At 41.8% G+C, this 19,228-nt stretch overlaps 1 protein-coding gene across 4 annotated transcripts in view; it reads right to left on the bottom strand.

Annotated features, from left to right (window-relative positions):
* Nucleotides 1-8,789, bottom strand: part of flna (filamin A, alpha (actin binding protein 280)) — a 55,247-nt gene extending 46,458 nt beyond the window's left edge. For all 4 annotated transcript variants that reach the window (XM_069169237.1, XM_069169239.1, XM_069169238.1 and 1 more), the window contains exon 1: nt 8,449-8,789. The gene's annotated coding sequence lies outside the window, so the exon portion shown is untranslated. The remainder of the gene's footprint in view (nt 1-8,448) is intronic.
* Between the last annotated feature and the right edge of the window lie 10,439 nt (nt 8,790-19,228).

Genomic DNA, 19,228 nt, shown 5'->3' with positions numbered 1-19,228 from the left:
TACTTTTTCATGTCCACAACTCTCAATATAAGAGAAAAAAAAAACATGTCCCTGAACATAATCTTACACGACGCCAGTCATTAATTCTGGCCAAAGCTGTGGGGGAGAGAGACAAAACATCAGCCCTGCCCTCAACACACTTTCAAGTAAATAACAGTAAAGTTGTCCAGATGTGAGCACTGGTCTGATAAATCCAACTTTACAGCTGTTTGAAAGATAAATTATGAGTGGAGTAAACGGATTTCAGCCTTCTTGATAACTTTACCTAAATACTAAAGTGTGTTTAAGACAGAAAGAACAGAAACAATCAAGACGAAAAAACAATGAAGTCTCCTAAGTCAAACAAAAACTTTAAGCATACATTATACTTACCATTGTTGCAGACCTTATGTCAAACCAAAAACAACATTTTGTTAAACTGGTTAGCTTTTTGTAAATTAATATTTGACCTTGTTTGTCTTTATTTGACAGTCAACAGTTTAAGGACAAAGCAAATGGGCAAAAAGAGAAGGATAAAACATTTTTTTTTAAAAGGGTCAAGCGTCAAATGTAGTTATGGTAGCTATGTGATATTCCACCTCGACCACTAGGCCACAATACGCTCCACACTATTGTCTTATTTATTTGGTATAAAAACTAAATCACTCAGATTTTAGAGATTAAAAGTTTTTTTTTTTTAGTTGTTTTTTTTTTTTTTTATCAAATCCAGTGAACAGAAAATGTCGGTAAGTCCTAGCTAGCCTAACTATCTTGTATTTCTATGCAATTTTTTTCAGAGATGAAACATTAGGTGGTCAAATGAGATTATGATCTCAAGTCTCTTTTGACTAATTCGTATGATCAGCGATTTTGCTTTGTAGGGTGGCACTGTCTCCCTCTTTCTCAGCCCTGGTTTATCCCTAATTATTTGGCTACTCCTCCAACTTCCTCTTTAGTAACAGTAATGCTACAAGAGGACAAGATTTGATTTCTGAGCCAGACAAGCGTAGCAATGCTACAGCATCTATGTGCAGAGATCGAGGGCACTTGTTCAGGGTCCTTGTGGGGATGTGAGCTCATCGGATTTTCATGCTCATGGATCCCAGGTCAAAAGAAATATTCAAGACATCCACAGGGACGTGAGCTTTAGTGACTCCTCATGAGGTCACGCAGTTGTTTGTTTGTGTTTGTTGGATTGCATTCAGCTTTTGTTCAATTTTCCATTTCTGTGCAAACACGGGCAGTGCTTATATGTGCACATGCTTTCGGAGCACGGCCTTCATGTGTGTGATGTCACTGTGCTGTTTGTGCAGCCTTATCATTTCACAGGTTATGGTGCAGATCAGCCGGATACTGAGTGTCTAGACACAAATCCTTACCCACCACGTCTGTTTGTGCTTCAGAGCAGCAGGTGGTTTCTCAAAATGTAACGAGTGTAGTTAACAGCCATTCTGTGTTTTCTGTTTAAGCTCTTTGACAGTAGTTTATCAGTTGTATTAAGAAAGTCATCTCTCCCGAGGTTTATATTTTCAAATTTGTCACAACATTTGGAGAGTGATAAAGATAAAAGAGAGGATGAGGTAAAATGACATCATCATCTTCAAAAAGGCATAAAAGATTATCATCAACTCCACACGGCTCCTCTAAAACAACTTTAAACTGCCACTATGTGTCTTACATTTCTTTGCATGCACAGTTAAAGAAATATAAAGAACCCATTAGACTTGTGAAGAAGCAACAATACAAAATGGTTTGCCTTGTGTTGAAACTGATAACTGGATTTGTAATTTTGCTTTTTTCTCTGAACAAGAGAACAACAGAATCTGCCTTAAAGGTTCCTGTGTATTTATGTGGGTGAGTTTCCCATCTATGCTTTTTTTTGTCAACCCAAATCGCCCCTTCGGGATGATTAAAGTGCTTTGAATTGAAGTGACATGGTCCCACAGTGACATTTCGGTTTTCTTTTCATACCTTTGCAGAAAAAACACCACGAGTTTCCCATGTTGTCCACAGGGGACACATGTGATCACATGTTTTGACACATGTTTACCACATGTTGCAACATATGATAACATGGGGGAAATATGTGGGAAGGTTTTCACATGGGAATCTATGTTGGCTTCACACATGACACCATGAAAATGTTCCAAAATCCTGTGTTTCCCGTCGGAAAAACACATTTTCACATGTACACAATCACATGTATAAGTGGTCACATTAGTTTTTGCACATGTGAAATTAATGTGTTGTTTTCTATAAGGGTACAAACAGAAATCCCCTAGAAACTCTGATGCAAGAACATAATTAAAGGAACATTTAGACATTTTTACACATGTGATGTTCAGTTTATTTGTGGTACTACTGAGAGGAGTTATTTAAAGACTGATGATCAAATAAAAAACAACAGATATTATGTGTCCCCCAATTTTTCTAATACTAATTTGCTAGAGTGCCCCTTTAATATAATATAATATAATATAATCTGTGAGTAACACAACAGCCGTGGCTGTAAACACAGAGGGAGAGATGTGACTCAGCAGCTTTTTGACTAAATAAGGAGTTCGGTGCCTGGAACCACAGTGTGGCCTGCAGCCATCAAGAATGCTTAGGCTTTGTGTGTGTGTGTGTGTGTGTGTGTGTGTGTGTGTGTGTGTGTGTGTGTGTGTGTGTGTGTGTGTGTGTGTGTGTGTGTGAGTGTGTGTGTGTGTGTGAGTCTGGTCAAGAGAGAATCTTAAGAATGCTCCTCGCCCCCCTAACATCCCAGGAGCCCCAGTCCTAATAACACCGCCAATAAAAGAGCCCTATTAATGTAAACACACAATGTGGCCCCATCATCGTTTTACACTCACTGGGCCGTTTAAAACAATGGAACAATAGAGTTCGATAGTTTTATGTAATTTAGCTCTGGTCCCTGTAGATGTGTAATTTGCGTCATTTCACAACTTTCATTAAATATAACTTGTCACAACAATTAAAAAGTTTAATTAAAATACAAAACCTGTGACGACAGTCGCAGAGAAGGAGAAAAGCCAAACAACCAGCGTCAGAGTTTACTGAAGAGAAGGGAATGGATGCTTGAAACACAAAGGTTGTGAGGGATCATCTGTGAGGTTCAACTGAAAGCTGAACTTCAGAGAACACAATAAAGTGCTGCCTGGAAGCAAGTGAAAGCTGAGGAAGCTGGTGAAATGTTCACATAGCGGTCTATTGTGTCACTGGCATTTGCCAAATAAACAGGAGACAAAACCCAGGGCGGAGACCGAGACAAGTAAAAATGTCTCAGGATGTGAAGACTTCTGGTCTCTCTGCATTGTCATTGAGTTCCATCTAGTGTTAGTTTGCGGTACTACATTTTGTTCTCTGCATCGTTCCTCTCAAGGGGAAATTTTCTTCTCTGTATATTAGTTATTCATTATTTTGTGTATTATCAGCTGACCAATCTCTGAAATGTTTACACACATCCTGATGAAATGATGGCTGATATGTCCATGATCACTTTTCAGTTTTGAGGATCTTCACACTCACCAGTAAGGTTGTTTTAGTGGACTGTAGACCAAAGGGAAATTCCTCAGTAATGTAATTTAATGAATAAAAATGTGTTGTACTTGAACAGCTCATCACACATACACATGGATTGGACTTTTTATTCCATTACTTTAACTGACAACTGAAAATCAGCTTATCAAATATGATGCCATGCTTCACTATTAAACTTCCCAGTATTGTGTAAAGCACTTAAAAGTGGCTGCACATAGACCAATTATGTATAAGTACAAAATCAAGTCTAATTATACAATATACAATATTATGTAAGTGTTTACTTTTATTTTTGATACTTTAGGTAGGTTTTATTGGACTTTTACTTTGAAAGGACTGTTGCATCAATGTTTACTTAAGTTAATTACAAATATTAGACTGACAATCTATAGTCATATGTAAGTGGTGGGGGATGTCACTGTCCTCTCTGTTTACAAAAATGTACTCTAAACATGTGGCTTCATAAATATCTTCCAAAGTCTTCAGTGCAAAATGTCCTCTTGTGATGATTACTGAGTCCCGTCTACTGAGACACGAAGAGAGAAGGTTATACAAAAGTTGTTTAATTCGAATATTTCAAGCCTCATATGAGTTTAAAAATAAACTTTGACTTATTTATGTAGAACGATTTTATTTTACCAGAAAGAGCAAAAAGCTAATTTTCCATCTGCAGTCACTGTCCTGCAGTGACCGGTGTGTGTAGTTAGCCATGTTTTCAGACTGTCCTGCTCTGTCTGATACTCAGATTAACTGAAATGAGTCTTAACCAAACTCTGCAGACCAAAATGTAACACAACAGTCCCCTCTAGAGGAGGGAAATTATTACAGCAAGCAAAATCTATATTAGTGTTCAAAAGGGTGCCTGACTGTTTCAAGACTGAGTTTTGATATGTGAACCTGTCCTCACTGCAAAGACACAGTCCGACAGGTCAGGACCTCGGGTTACAAGCAGGTAAATACAGTTCAACGGGTCACTAATGTAAGAGGGAGCAGGAGCATCCTTACACATCATCAACACTGCCGGTATTGAAAGAAGATCTTTGTGAACCAAATCCAAAAGGCGAGCTCAGTAGTCGACCAGAATTCTGCAATGTTATTTCACATCAGCTCGTGTGTCGGGCCTTTAGCCAAAGATGACAACAAGTGCAACAGGAGTATAAGCTTCATTTCCTGTATCAACCGAATTACAAGACACCAAGAGGGCAGGGTGCAAAGATGAGGGCGCTAGTTTCCTTCAAAGGTTCTGTCTCGGGTGAGAATCATATAATGAGCAGGAAAGATAATGTTCTTATTTTAAAGAGTAAATGAAATGAGGAGAGGGCTTTGGATGTTTGGTGACAATCAAGTTACACATTAGATAAACTGCTCAGTATTAATGATGTAAACGCGGAGCCTGCGTTGTACATTCAATATTACATTAGATGAAGTTACATTAGTTAGATAGTTGTTGAGGTTTTGCAGCCACCGCCCACAATAACACCTCTATTTTTACAATAGCAGGCCGTGATGCCAACATCTTCTCACCGTCACTCACCACACCTTCACAAGCTGTGCAGAGAAGGAGCTCAGCACAGGAAGTTAACACGCTGCACGCCACAACGCTGCCAACCACATGACACAAGACCGTGTGGGGAGAGCAAGACAGATGCACAGATTAGAGTAAAGTAATGGATTTCCCCTTCAGTTCCTGCAGACAGTGGTGGCGCTTGTTGGCTGACATTAGGCCACACCGTGTTAAATGAGGACAAGTTTACATCTTTCTGGCACCTTCTTCCTTCTCTTTTCATGCCTCTTATTATTTCATCAAAGTGTTGTCAAACCAAAAAAGATGCAAAGTTTCTCCCGTACTTTTGATATGACTTTGGCAAAGGTCGCTGGTCCATCACGGGGCCAAACTTATTCAGCCAAACCAAACGACAGCACTTTTTGCTTTTTCGAAGAATTTTAACATCAGTTTCTATGCTCTGATATTTGAGTAGCTGAGTTTGCAACACAACATACGTAAGACTAAAGTTCATCTTGAATGTTACAGCGTAACAATACTAGTCCTTCTAAATACTAACTACGCAGAAGCTATGTAGCCTCTTATTCTGGTAGATTTCACGTCATTTTGTGATTAACTGCCTTCATGTTTTGAAGTATTTAATTATAATTCGATTTATTGAAAGCTTCCTGGTAGCCTACAAATGGTCAAAAGAGCTGAAGAAGAAACACTCCGATGCAACTACAGTATCTTCATGCTTTTTAGATTTTATGTAAGCTTTGTAATTATTATTAATTACAAAAGGACAAAAGACAAATTTAGGATTTTTACAGCTTCTCTACCCGGTAAACAGCTCTGCTAAAAAAAAACCTCTCTGACTCTGTGTCAGAGTAAACATCCAAAGTGCACAATCTGAAAACACACAAAGCTCTCAACTGTGATTTAGGTGAAGGCTGAACAAGAATGTTATGACCTCAGTGTGAAATCACCTGCCAGAAGAGGTTGGAAACGACTGCTTACATTTACTCCGAGAACAAAAGAGGCACATTCCAGACTTCCACCAAAGAATCATGTGAAGAATCATCTTATGTGGGAATTGTTGGGTTTCTCTATATAATGCTGTAAAGTTCTGCTGTCAGGACTTTAATGTGTTAATTGGCATTAAAATAACCTGTGTTGTGATGCAATGGTATTTAATTGAATCATCATCACCATTTCGTCACAGTTTTAGTGGGGACAACTCTGCTGCAACCACGCCAGTAAAAAAAATCCTTCTTATTAGATTGACCTGATGCAATGATCGCTCCGGTCACACCAACAACAATCATATTAGCAGTCCCCGTTTCATAATGAGCTGCAGGCCACCAGTCTATGTGCACACTGGAGACTGGAGATGGCTGTACATATTATCAATTAAGAAATTGAGAATGCCCACACACCCAACCAGAGACAATGTGCCATATAGGTATAAAAACACTAAGATGCAGGTTGTTGTAGAACAACTATTGGGTCCATCTTAGTTTTCTTTTCTGGCTTCTCATTTTGTGTGGAACCTCAAGAATCTGCTTTCTGCCTGACAGTATATTTTATGGCTATATATTGTTCTCTTTCTCTTATATGTCATACACTTCCACCATACTGTCATAATAGAAAATATACTGTAGATCAATCTTGGTTACCGAAATATCTCATCCTATAAGTAGCAACAAACCTGACAGTTGAGATCTGCTGTCCCTTGCTGTTGCTGCCCTCAAGCTCAAATGTATTACCAACAGTAGGAAACATTGACTGTATCTAAAGATCATTGTTTTGTGAACGGCCATATTGAAAACCTTGAGTCTGGCAGTTTGGAGCCAGAAGTGACCATATTTAGACAAAAAAGTGGAGCAGTAGAATAGTGAGGTTTATATCTGACGAAGAACCTTTGGACGCTATGCACGTTTCCTTATACCAGTGATGGGACTGCACCTCAGGAAATGTCAATCAAACTGGACACGCCCCCAAAACCAACCTCTCCTCAAGTCCTAATATCAAATGAATTATTGAGTTATTTCCTGTGGGACCACCAGAACTGGTCAGAAAGAGGGAATTTAGCTCACCATAATGACACGAGGAATTTTTTTTTTTATTAACTATTTAATGAGAGAAGTTGAGCTTTTTGAAGGCTTGTCTATCAGAGAAAGAGTTTTTTTCGAGCCAGCCCCCTAGGGGCGTTTCAGTGGTATTACACTTCCATCATACCCTCCTGACTGGTTGCAGCATAGGTCATAAAATGAGGGGTTAACTTTTTTTTCGGAGCTGCACTGAAACATGTTCGTGGATAGTACATTTACTAAAGTAGCAACTTGAGTTAGGTGATTTGTACTTCACTTACGTATTTTTTTCATACCAATATGTAGGCCTACATCTACAATAGTTGAGAGTGCAATATTGTAGGCTACTCAGCTTATGAAATCTTATGCGCTATGATGGACAGAGTTGAAAGGATTGGCTGATTGAGAGAGAAAAAATGGGAAACTTTTGGATCATTGTTTTCTTTACATTTTATAATTTATTGGTCATTTTAAGGATTGGACTGCCACTTTGGGGTTCTGGTTACTATTTTCTGAATTTTGCCAACCAAATAATCCTTATAGTGTAAGAAATTCATCCCAAATGAAAATAATCATTAGTCCTGTACATCATTTTTTTTTACTTGTAACGGAATATTTTGACAGAGTAGTGTAAGTAGCACACTTTTACTTCAGGACGTGATATTTCCTCGTCCACTGTTCAAACGTCCTGAACAAGTTGGCCCGCCTGCTGTTGCGGTGTGAGACCCGCTCCCGGCGGCGGAGGGCGCACGCGGCCACTACTCGGACCCCCGATAAAAAGCAGTTAGTGTCCGTGTATTACCTTATTTGGTGTGCAGCCCCTAATCGTAACAGCGGGGAGATGCTACAGTCCGCGGCTTCTGCGGTGCACGTACGCTCGTGCGTGGCACCCCAGAAACAAAATGTAGTAAATTTGAATAGAGTGAGATGGGTTGAGGAGCTCCAGCGCGATACCCTTCTATACAAGAGGCGGCACCAAAGATATAAACCGACTAACTTCACCATAAAAGTTTCACAAATATTTAAAACTTTAGCGGCGCGCGAGGTGAAGCGAGGCGAGGCGAGGCGCACGCACGCACCGCACCGCACCGCACCCGCACCCCAGCAGCGGCAGCCCAACCGATGAGAGCAGCGGACTCTCCCGTTATCTCTCCGCGCCGCTGGCCGCTCCCACCGACCCAAACACACCCACAGTTACCACAAAACTTCATCACACACCTTCAAATCGTACAGTTTGGAGTGAAAGTCACACTGCCTAGAAAATCTCGGTAAATAAAAAACCCCAGCAGAAACTCGGTGACAAGCCCCGCATCACTCTTCCCCGCACCCACAAAGTCCACAGCGGGACGGACTCACCTGATGGTGGTAGCCTGTGATCTTGAAGTGTGTGTGTGTCCGCCGCCTCTCTGGTCCGCTCAGTTAGTGCGCGTTGCAGCACCGCAGTTGCTGTGGTCGCAGAGGGTGTGTTTGTGTGTGTGTGTGTGTGTGTGTGTGTGTGTGTGTCTGCTGAACCGAGGTCCCGGACCTCCCTCCCCACGCGCAGTCCCGGTGGGGGGAAATGGGTGTATTGGTTGTACTGGTGGCGTAAAGGAAAGAGATAGTCCCTCCGCTTCTTTTGCTCTTTTCTACCTCCTCTCTCTCTCTGGCCTCCACCGTGAGAGCCTTAATTGGTAAACGGGTAAAGAATCAGAGGCGCTGGGGGTGTTTCTCTCTCTCTCTCACCCCTCTTTCTCTGTTTTTGCTCTTTTGCTTTTTTACAAGGGTGACGTCATGACCGCGCCTTCGGGATTTTAAAGGTATGATGTCATGACTGCCCGTGCAGTGCTCGCATCTCACCCATCTTTATTGTAGCCTGGGGGTGTGTGTGGACAGATCCTCATCAGTCTTCATCAGTCAATCTCTCTCTCTCTCTCTGTGTGTGTGTGTGTGTGTGTGTGTGTGTGTGTGTGTGTGTGTGTGTGTGTGTGTGTGTCCATCCACATCTCACTGCAGTGGCTGTCCTTTCTTTCCTGTTATCTGTTATTGTTCAGACAGACTGTGGGGTGCTGTGTTTCTCTCTGTCAACCGGTCTGACTCAACATGGGGTGTGTGTGTGTGTGTGTGTGTGTGTGTGTGTGTGTGTGTGTGTGTGTGTGTGTGTGTGTGTGTGTGTGTGTGTGTGTGTGTGTGTGTGTATTTGAGAGCTCTCCAGCTGAGCATTGGCTCAGGAAACAAGAATGTTCGGCCTCTTGTGTGCCCTCTACTTCCAGTTCATCAGCCTGGTGGGAGGATGGAGGGGAAGAGGTGGAGAATAAGGAGAGATTACAGACTAATGAAGACATTCGGAACGTTTTTTGGCTATTTCTGTAACTACTTCATGCTATTTCTTAACTCTCAATGTGTCTGTGATTGTCGTTTCCAGTCTTCATACTAAGCAAATTGACCTTCGCAACTAACTTTTGGCCAGAAAATAAATGTTCCAAATAGTACTTTCCCTTACTACACTCACATTTAGTACTCTGACATGTTAATACTCTTATTTATGTAGTATTTAAAATTTTTAAACAGGGATAGTGTTGTCTCAAACTGAACCATGCTGTTCTGTACTTACCAGAAATAACTGTAGCATTTGAATGCATCACCTGCCAACATATCTGCTGGCTTGAATTTTCTTACCCTGAAATCAACATGTTTTTGTGCCCTCTGTATAACGCACACAATTAACATACTGATGGCTTCTATCCAACCTCTGGTACTAAATGAAATATAAACACTTTTGTCATCCTTTCATACTCCATGTGTAGACTGTATTGAGTACATCATCCAGGTACTTAAAGTGCACTGCATGTTTCCATACTTGACGGTATGAATGTACTCACGCGCTCAAAATAGTGAGCATATGTATGTAAGTATGCGATTGGGGACACAGCGATAGTTTTCTTGTGTGAGCGAGGAGGCAGCAGTATTGAATGGATGTGGTGGAGGGGAGGAGATAAGGAAGGAGAAGAGATGGTGAGAAGGTTTAAGAGACAGGAAGAAGAGGAGGAGACCGGGAGGGGGGGGGGGGGGGGGGGGGGGGGGAGCTAGATCTTTGTAAAAACACCATCAGCTTGTCCCTTAACCCTCCCGTTGTCCTCGGGTCAAAATGACCCGCAGCTGTGTTCAACCAAGTTCTATTTTATTTTCAGATTTTTGGGGATCATTGGTGACAAGGAGGCTGCGAGGGTTTCTTTAAAGAATGATGACCAATGATCCCAAAAAAATATAAAAATATAGAAATAAAATAGAACTTGGTTGACCCGAGGACAACGGGAGAGTTAATTTTGGATTTGTGTGTGTGTGTGTGTGTGTGTGTGTGTGTGTGTGTGTGTGTTGTGCGTGAACCAGTAAGAGCCAGATGTTTGTCATTATGGTCTCGTTCAGTCGGTCAGTGACATCATGACTTGTTGAAGTTACCTCATTGGAGGCTTTATTTGTTGGGTAAACACACACACATGCCGGCATACTTTTGTTTTTGTTTTTAAATGTAGGCTCAATGAATGGAAGACAGATAAAAGCTGAACAAATAAACATTACAAAGTTGTGTCAAGCATTTATGCACGAAGGAATTACTTCAAGAAAACAAATTCAAGGAAATATGGAAGAAGTGGAAGGTATGTTTCCCCAAAACACCCTTCCTTTGTTTAATAAATATTTACATATGTATGAGTATAAATGTGTATATTTAAAAATGCATGTATATATGTTTCCACATCTATACTGCTATATATGTGTGAATGTTTATCTATCTATATATGTGTGGATTTAGATGAACATAGATATTTTTTGTTTGATTGTTCCTTTTTTCTTTCAATAACAAAACACCCTGTGTTCTAGTTTTTAAAAAAAAACACTTATGCAATTTCCACTGTGCACTGCAGCAGACGCGCAACATTTACCACCATTGTTATCCAGATGACACGCATGATTTATTAGTATTTGTTGATGACCATCTTAATGATACAAATGGAAAACGAATGAACTGCGTGAAAGCAGAATCATAGCGTTCAAGATGGATGAATGGAAAACATTGAGTCACCCTCTGAAAGAGAAGAGAGATGCAAAACTAAACTAAAATGTCCATAAGGAATGCTAAACAAAAATATATCACACAGGCTTGTTGGCTACTTAAGGTGACAAATGGTCAGTAATGATAAGTTAATAAAGTAATATATCATCTTGATATCATGAACCACTTCGCTTCAGTGGTGACAACAATATTTACTTATAAAAAAAGTAATGATGGTTATGTTCTATTTAGCAGTGACCGGTCAGTTTACACACATAACACGGGAACTGGTTCATCACCATACTATAACATGTTTTTGTGTAATTTATCAAACATCTGCTGCTAGATATGGTATCTGCTTTCTTGTTGTTTGTTAACAAATTCCTTGAAATATGTTTCATAATGCGTGAAATGCAAGGACAAGGTCTCAGGATGAGACAGTATAAATAGCTGGTCTGAATCCCTTCAGAATGACGTAAAGCTTAAAGTAAAACAGTGAAGACTGAGAGCTGATCGTCCAAAAGCTGAAAGTGTGACAGCGAGAGAGAGAGAGAGAAAGAATTGTACATGTTGAAAGTGTGTGATAAGATTTTGGAAATCCAAAGAGCCACAACAGAGGTTTTGATTTTCTCTTTGGTAACTCACACCAACATTGAGGAATAAAGGAGCTAAATTGTCATGTAAAGTGGAGGCAAGGTTTTCTCATACAGAACATGAGAACTGGGCACTGAGTTGGAAACGAAAGAATAAATCAAGCTGGTTTTAGTTGCTCTGTTTCTCCGACATGCACGACAAGCAGCTGAAGTCACTGCAATTATGTCTATCTTAGGCACAGCTAAGGACTCTGACTTTTTCCCTTACAAAGAAGATGGATGATTCTGACTTTTGCAATAGCTTAAACATACAGAAATAATATCTCAGACAGAGTGGGGGCAAGGTTAAGAGTGAAAAAAAAACAGACGAGTGACAAATTTTGGAGGAAGAGGCTGCTATAATGTGAAAAGATGAGCGATATAAGAGGGAACAGAGAATGGCAGAGAGAGATGGTTTCAGAGAAAGACGTTAGAATCTGAGTCGGGGTCCAGCTGACAGCCTCATATCAAAGCTTCTCTCTGTTAGCCAGTTAAGGAGCTAAAGTGGTAAATTGTTTAACTGAAAATTACGAAGAACACTCTGAGACGTGCTCTCTCTTTCTGTCTCTTGTTCTCCTGAACACACACACACACACACACACACACACACACGCACGCACACACGCACGCACACACACACACACACACACACACACACACACACACACACACACACACACACACACAAACGCACGACGGAGCTAAATTTAAATGCACATGCTGACAAACGGTACATATGGAGTGAAGACAGCACACAGACACGAGTCCTGAGCACTTAGATTAGACCCATAAACAGCACATTAAAAATCCACTTGCATGTAATTAAAGAAATATGTCTCTTTACTTGCATTCCTGCCCCCCCCCTCCCCCCTCCCCATCCCGCTCCACCCGCCATCACTATCGCCAAGGAGTGCACACATGCACAAAAAAGTGGCACCTATATGACACAGGGGAGTAAATATGAAGAAAAATGGACAGGCGTGCATATTTAGAGATACGAGTGGCATTTATGACCAGCTCAAGCAGGAAAATCTCACAAACAGTACTTAATGGTTTATAAATTGTAACCAATGGGTTTGCTAAAGTTTTTAAAGTTTCTTGTAGCACCTTTTTAAAAAACAACAACTGTAATTCAAGCCATTAATGTCCAGGTTTGACCAATTGTCTGGATTACTAGTCATTTACAAACTGCTCACAAATATTTGCCGATACCAAAAGATGGATTACCAACTGGGCAAAGTGGGAAACTGTTCTGGGTCCCCACATCCTGAGGGGCCTTAAAAAGCCTCAGGTTCATCCACTCTTACTGGTTTTGGCAGTTTAATAAATTATGACTATGTTCATTTCATGGAAAATTTCCCAATGGGGACGGATGAGGACCTATAGAGGGAAGTCCAAACAACCAAATACTGTCATCTGTTCCATCTGCGTAACAATGGCAGGAGATATTGCATTTCAACGGGACCTAATATGAAGCCTTGTGGTATTCCACAGGAGGTGGGTGCAGAGGAAGAGGACACATCATCAGGCTTAACGGAGGCTGATCCGATCTAGTGGAGAGTTCCAAAAGAATGAAAATACCCTGATTCCTAGAGTCTAAAGACTCACAAATCACATGTGAGATTAGCATGATGCTAGGATGCATCCAAAAACTTGAGTAAAATTTGACCAGGTTGCGCCATAAAAACCATCTTTCAACCTTCAAACATTTTATATTTGATCAGACATACCAATGAATCAATATGACTCATGGAAAGGTTCCACATACCAGAAAGGTTGCTAATTAGTTGCTGCTTGCCAAGATAATTTTAGCAGTAAAAGCCTACAATTAAGTTATTAATGGGCAAACCTTGACCTCAAACTGCTGAAAATTAGAGCAGAGTATCATTATTTATTAAATACACCCCTACTTCCTGTATGTACTGAAAGTAATAAGGATGCTAATGGGAAATGCTATCAAGCAAGCAGTCTGAGACGTAACGTGACGACCCATCTCGCCCTCCCAAGGCTGTCTGCCTCGGGGAAACACGGCACTGTAGGATGTAGGATTCAAAGACAATTAGAATATTCAATGTCCAGATTAGAAAATGGTGTCAACTAAGTGGATTTATGACAATTCCCATTGTGGACCGAATGATATCTCGTCATAAGCCCCCTGGCTTCCTTAGGAATCATCGTGATCATTGTGAATACTCTTTGAAATTGTAAAGTTTCCTCATCAGAACTGAAACACAAAATGGTCCAAAACCATATAAAATGAACTGTGAAAATCTGAGAAGATCTGAACAGTTAAACCATCATGTATTCCTCTGCAGAAGCAACAAGACAACCCAACCAGACATCATCGTCTACATCGTCATTACAGCACAAAGCAGCACTTTAAACCTCCCACACCTACACATACACTCCTTTAACGCACTTAATATGTGGTATCAGCTCGTCTTATAAGCACAGTAAACTACACTGTGCAGATCTGAAGTCATGAAGCAGAGTCGAAGTATAATCACACTGACTCACCGAGCAGCAGACTCTGATGTCTGCCGCGGGTTGAGTCACACACACACACACACACACACACGCACACACGCACGCACACACTCAGGAACAGGACGTAGCAATAATGAGATGTCCACAAGTGTGTGTGTGTGTGTGTGTATGTGCATATGAGTACAAAGTGTGTCTGTGTTTCAGAGTGCTGTATGTCATGGAAAAAGTGTTATCATCTCTAGTAGGGGTTCCCCTCTTGTCTGTATCTATATACAGTATGTGTGTGTGTGTGTGTGTGTGTGTGTGTGTGTGTGTGTGTGTGTGTGTGTATGTGTGTGTGTGTTTGTGTGTGTGCGCTGGTGGAAAGTGTAGGTCTGTTTTTTTCCCTGTTTATTCCCACACTGTACAGACTGAGAGGTAATCATGCTACATGCTATGTGGTTGTCTGCTCTTTTAACCAGCCTGCAGATGAAATCATTGATTTTCCCAGATGCCCAACACATGTGTAAGCATACTGTGTGTGTGTGTGTGTGTGTGTGTGTGTGTGTGTGTGTGTGTGTGTGTGTGTGTGTGTGTGTGTGTCTGTATGCCAGCTACAGTCGAACCAGCTGGTCAAAGCCGAAGGCCTAAACAGAAACCAGCGACATGACTTCAGCTGGTCTCATCGGCTCACATTTCTACCGTATGTCACTGTGCATTGTCTGGACTTCCTTTAATTTCGCTGAACTTTTTTTCCCTCTATTGTCATAGTTTCTTTGATGTATTTTTCAACATGAGTTGTGAGAAAATCCTGCATGAAAGAACTAGAGCCCAAATTTCAAGATGCGTTCAAAATGACTTATCTCTAAAATACATCAATCCCAAAATTTAATCTGAGCGAGAGCAATGCCAAGCCTAAATCCAACTTCGGTACTTCAAAACTGACATGTGTACTTGAAGAACTTATAAAGAACACGGCCTATATATTTATAGAAAGAAAAAAAATACACATTGTGAACATGAGGTTCTTACTTTTCTCTATTTTTCTTATAAAATAATGGATATGTTTTTATAAGGAAGTTTACAGTTACCAGCCTCAGAAATCAACAAATAACAGCACCTACGTTTGGATCCCACATCGATGCTTCCCAGAGTTTAGGTAGCAAACACATTTCAAGATCAACTAACAAGGCACCGAGGGGAGCAACAGTGAGTCCAGACTGTAATCACAATAAAGAGGAGTAAAGCTGGGAGTAATCCAGTGAGCAATTTTAATAGTAAAATGCAGTATCACGGCAAAGCATGAAATAGACACTACAGCAAAACGTGAGATAGCCATGCTTCGGGGCTGTCTATGCATGAAAGTTACATGTTTTGTAAGCGTGAAACTTACACGCACGTAGATGTCATGTGACATGGGATCATTCGTCCAAGGCCTGGCAACACAGGTTTGGAGACCAAAGGTCATTTGTTGTCATTATTGGGAAGCAGGAGGGGTGGCATGGTGGCAGTAGGCAGAGACTGCAATGCCAGTCGACGAGGAGGTGACAACGCTTTTCAGTTGTTTTTGCTTCCAAACCCCAAACATATTATTTTTCCGAACCCCAACCACGTTCTTTCTCCTAACCCCAAACGATGTGCTTATTTAGTTACCCCAACCACGAGAGTTTGCTAAAAGTTTCATTTTCCTGCAAATCACATGGCTCTGAGCATGCAGTGGGTTTCATTTTCATCCACTACAGGAAAAGGTGTAACTTTCACGCTTAAACAGCCCAAAGCGTGACAATCTCACATTTTGCTGGAGGGGACCAGCGTGTCTATTTCACATTTTGCCGTGATACCGGGTTGCACTGAATAGTGAGTAAGCGAGCCCAAGTACTATATACAAAACTAGATGCAACCCCCTACCACCACCCCTCCTAAAAAGAAACGAAAGCAACAATTGCACCTCTTGACTGAATTGAAGGACTTTTAACTTCTCAGAATAAAGACAGTAGTTTGAGGTTATTTGTAAATACAACTTTTGATTGTCTAAACCTCTCAGTAATCCCTGTGTCATCCTCAGTGGCGAACCCCACTCATGTACACCGCACAGAATAAACAAACTCTACCGTTTGGACGGGGAGGTGAGGAGTGAGGACAGATGGGCAGCAGGACATTTTAGCTACTTCCCAACATCCAGCTCTCTCGGCCTCTTTTCACTCCCTCTCTGGCCATATTAAGAAAATAACTCAGATTGGAGGAGACTAGGGCTAACAAACACAAAGAGACAGAGAGAGAGAGCAAGCTGGACCTGTTCCCAGATCCTCAGTTCCTGTTGGGTAATGAGTACATGGGGCTGAGGCAGGATGAGTGTGTGTCTCTCTGCGTTCACGTAATCACAACACGCACATTTTTGCGAGTGCAGTTACAGTAAAATAGCTGTGTGATAGCGGCTGGCTGTTTGTGAGGAGCCAGGCTATCAGTTAACTGTTGTGCATGTGTGCATTTTCAAGTAAATATTGAGATGAGACAGAGGCGTGCAGCATCAAGACAACACAGTCGTGGGGTTTAAAAGGAGACCAGGCTGAGCTGAATGAATCAGAGAAATCTATTGGTGGCTACTTGCCGCGCGCGCGCGCACACACACACACACACACACACACACACACACACACACACACACACACACACACACACACACACACACACACACACAGACACACTTACACACGCACTACAATCACTCCTCTATCATCAGATACACACTGATGTCATGTAAGTCCAGCTTGGAGGAGGGTGGTCTCTCTTCCCCTGAATTCCCTCTGAAGTCTGAAGTCTCTATTCCGCTCTATAAAGCCTCTAAATCCCCTCCACCCGTCTGTTAATATAGGTTGGGGACATTTAACAACCTGGGAAGGCACAGACACGAGTACATTAAACACTCCGACGCCCTTCTCCATCTACAAACACAGCCTTTTAAGGTAAGCTCTCTCTTCCTTTCTCTCTGCCTTTGCCTCCTCTCACTCTGTTCCTGTTTCTTTCAGCCTGCCTTGTTCACACCCCAAACCACCACCACCACCCCTCCCCATCGTCTTTCTACCCTCTGTATTTCTTTCTATTTCTCTGACTCTTTTCCCATCAAGCTTCACTGATGGATTCCCACATGACCAGCGTGCCTCTCCTGGGTCTTCTACTCTGATGAACTCATCTAAACAGGGAGGGTTTCTTGTGTGCCGCGGCGACCGGCCCAAACGGACCCCGGCAAAGGAAAAGAGCAAAAGCAAACAAACAGAGGCTTGCAGGCGAAGCAGAGAGAGATGGACTCAGGATAGCAGTGTTTTTGTCTTGAGTCTGGGTGATAAAATGAGGGCAGGTTTTCTGCAAAAGGCAGAACTCGAAGGAGAGATTACAATTCTTAGATTTGGGTGAGGATCTTTAAAAAGTGGAGAACCCCTTACTGTTTGTGGTTTGGTGGATTCTGTATTTGTGTGTGTGTGGTAAAGAGATGGAGAGATGGGCTCCAGTAGTTTTGTCCATATAAGGGGGGAGGAATGTGGAGAGAAAGCAGCTATGAATGACTGATCTCCCTCTCCCCCTCCTTCCCTCCCTCCCTCCTTCTGCCCTCTCTTTACCTCTCTTGCGCAAAATCTTCTGGATTTCTGTTCTGCTGCTTTTATGTGCACTCAAAGTGTGTATCAGTGCAAATGTGTGTTAGGTGTAGATCTACACTTGTGCAGGGTCATACCTCCATAAACATGTGCGCGCGCGCACGCACACACACACACACACACACACACACACACACACACACACACACACACACACCTCCAGGTCAGACAGAGTTGTGTTTCAGAGGCCGTCTGATCCAAATGACATCATCGTGACCCGACCGGCTCACTGGCTTGTCAGTTACATGTGAACGGCTGAGTGTGTTTAAGTGTGTGTGTGTGTGTGTGTGTGTGTGTGTGTGTGTGTGTGTGTGTGTGTGTGCGTGCGTGCGTGTGTGCGTGTGTGCGTGTGTGTGTGTGTGTGTGTGTGTGTGTGTGTGTGTGTGTGTGTGTGTTTATGTATGTGTGGTTACGACTCCTCTTGCTCACCCAGGTGACACAGTGGGGAATTATGTGCATTACGTCAATACAGGTACATTTTACACAGTCAGGAACTCATCACACCTGCGCCACTCACCTTTTGTGTATGTGTGTGTGTTTGTGAGAGTGTGTGTGTAGTTCTGGAAACCCGTTTTAGTCATCCGTTCAGGCTCGGCACATGAACATATGATGAAATATAAGGTGACAGTCATCCTCTTCACCTGCATCTGGACTGGATTCCGTGGAAACAGATGTGCGAAGAAACAAATAATGACATCACCCCAGATGACCAACGGCCAAAAGTATTTGAAAATGATGCATTCCTTGTGTGTGCGCAGTGTGGCTGAGTGAGTGCGACTGTGGATGCATAGATAAAATGTGTGTGTGTGTTTCATGTTTGAGAGAGGAAGAAAGCGGAGAGGAAAGAGGAGCTCTGCGGTCGGCCTCTGAGATCTACTCCACACTTCACCCCTCTACTTGTTTTCCTCTCCGGACTGTTGCCAGTCATCTTCGTGACCATGTTAGCAGCGTGGCTCTATGTATGGCAATGTTGGGCTGTCGCTTGGTTGGTCTAAAACTTTGCCCCGGGCAAGAATTTCTCACCAATTATTGAAGGTATTGCCCTGAAATGACAATAATGATCTCCAGGGCTGGATTACACCACATTACACCTGAATTGTTAGTAACTACGACCTAATTTAAATCGAACAATCTCTTAATTGATTCAAATTCAAGGGAGGTCGGTGACTTTTGTATTTTACTTTTGTACTACAACGTATATAGTAAAATATATATTATATGTAATAGCTGGTGACTGTGTTTACATGGAGATGGACAGACGTAATGTTAATTACGCTAAAGTCACAGACTGCCATGCAATGTTGTCACCTCCGGGTGACAACATTTTTCTTGAGTTGTTTCTCCGAACCCAAACCTTGTCC

Source organism: Embiotoca jacksoni, unplaced genomic scaffold (assembly GCF_022577435.1).
Source record: "Embiotoca jacksoni isolate LCO1_2020_lvr unplaced genomic scaffold, fEmbJac1.0.p SCAF_43, whole genome shotgun sequence".
Classification (NCBI taxonomy): Eukaryota; Metazoa; Chordata; class Actinopteri; family Embiotocidae; genus Embiotoca; species Embiotoca jacksoni.
Note: the sequence above shows the minus strand (reverse complement) of the source record. Positions and strands in the feature narration are given on the sequence as shown.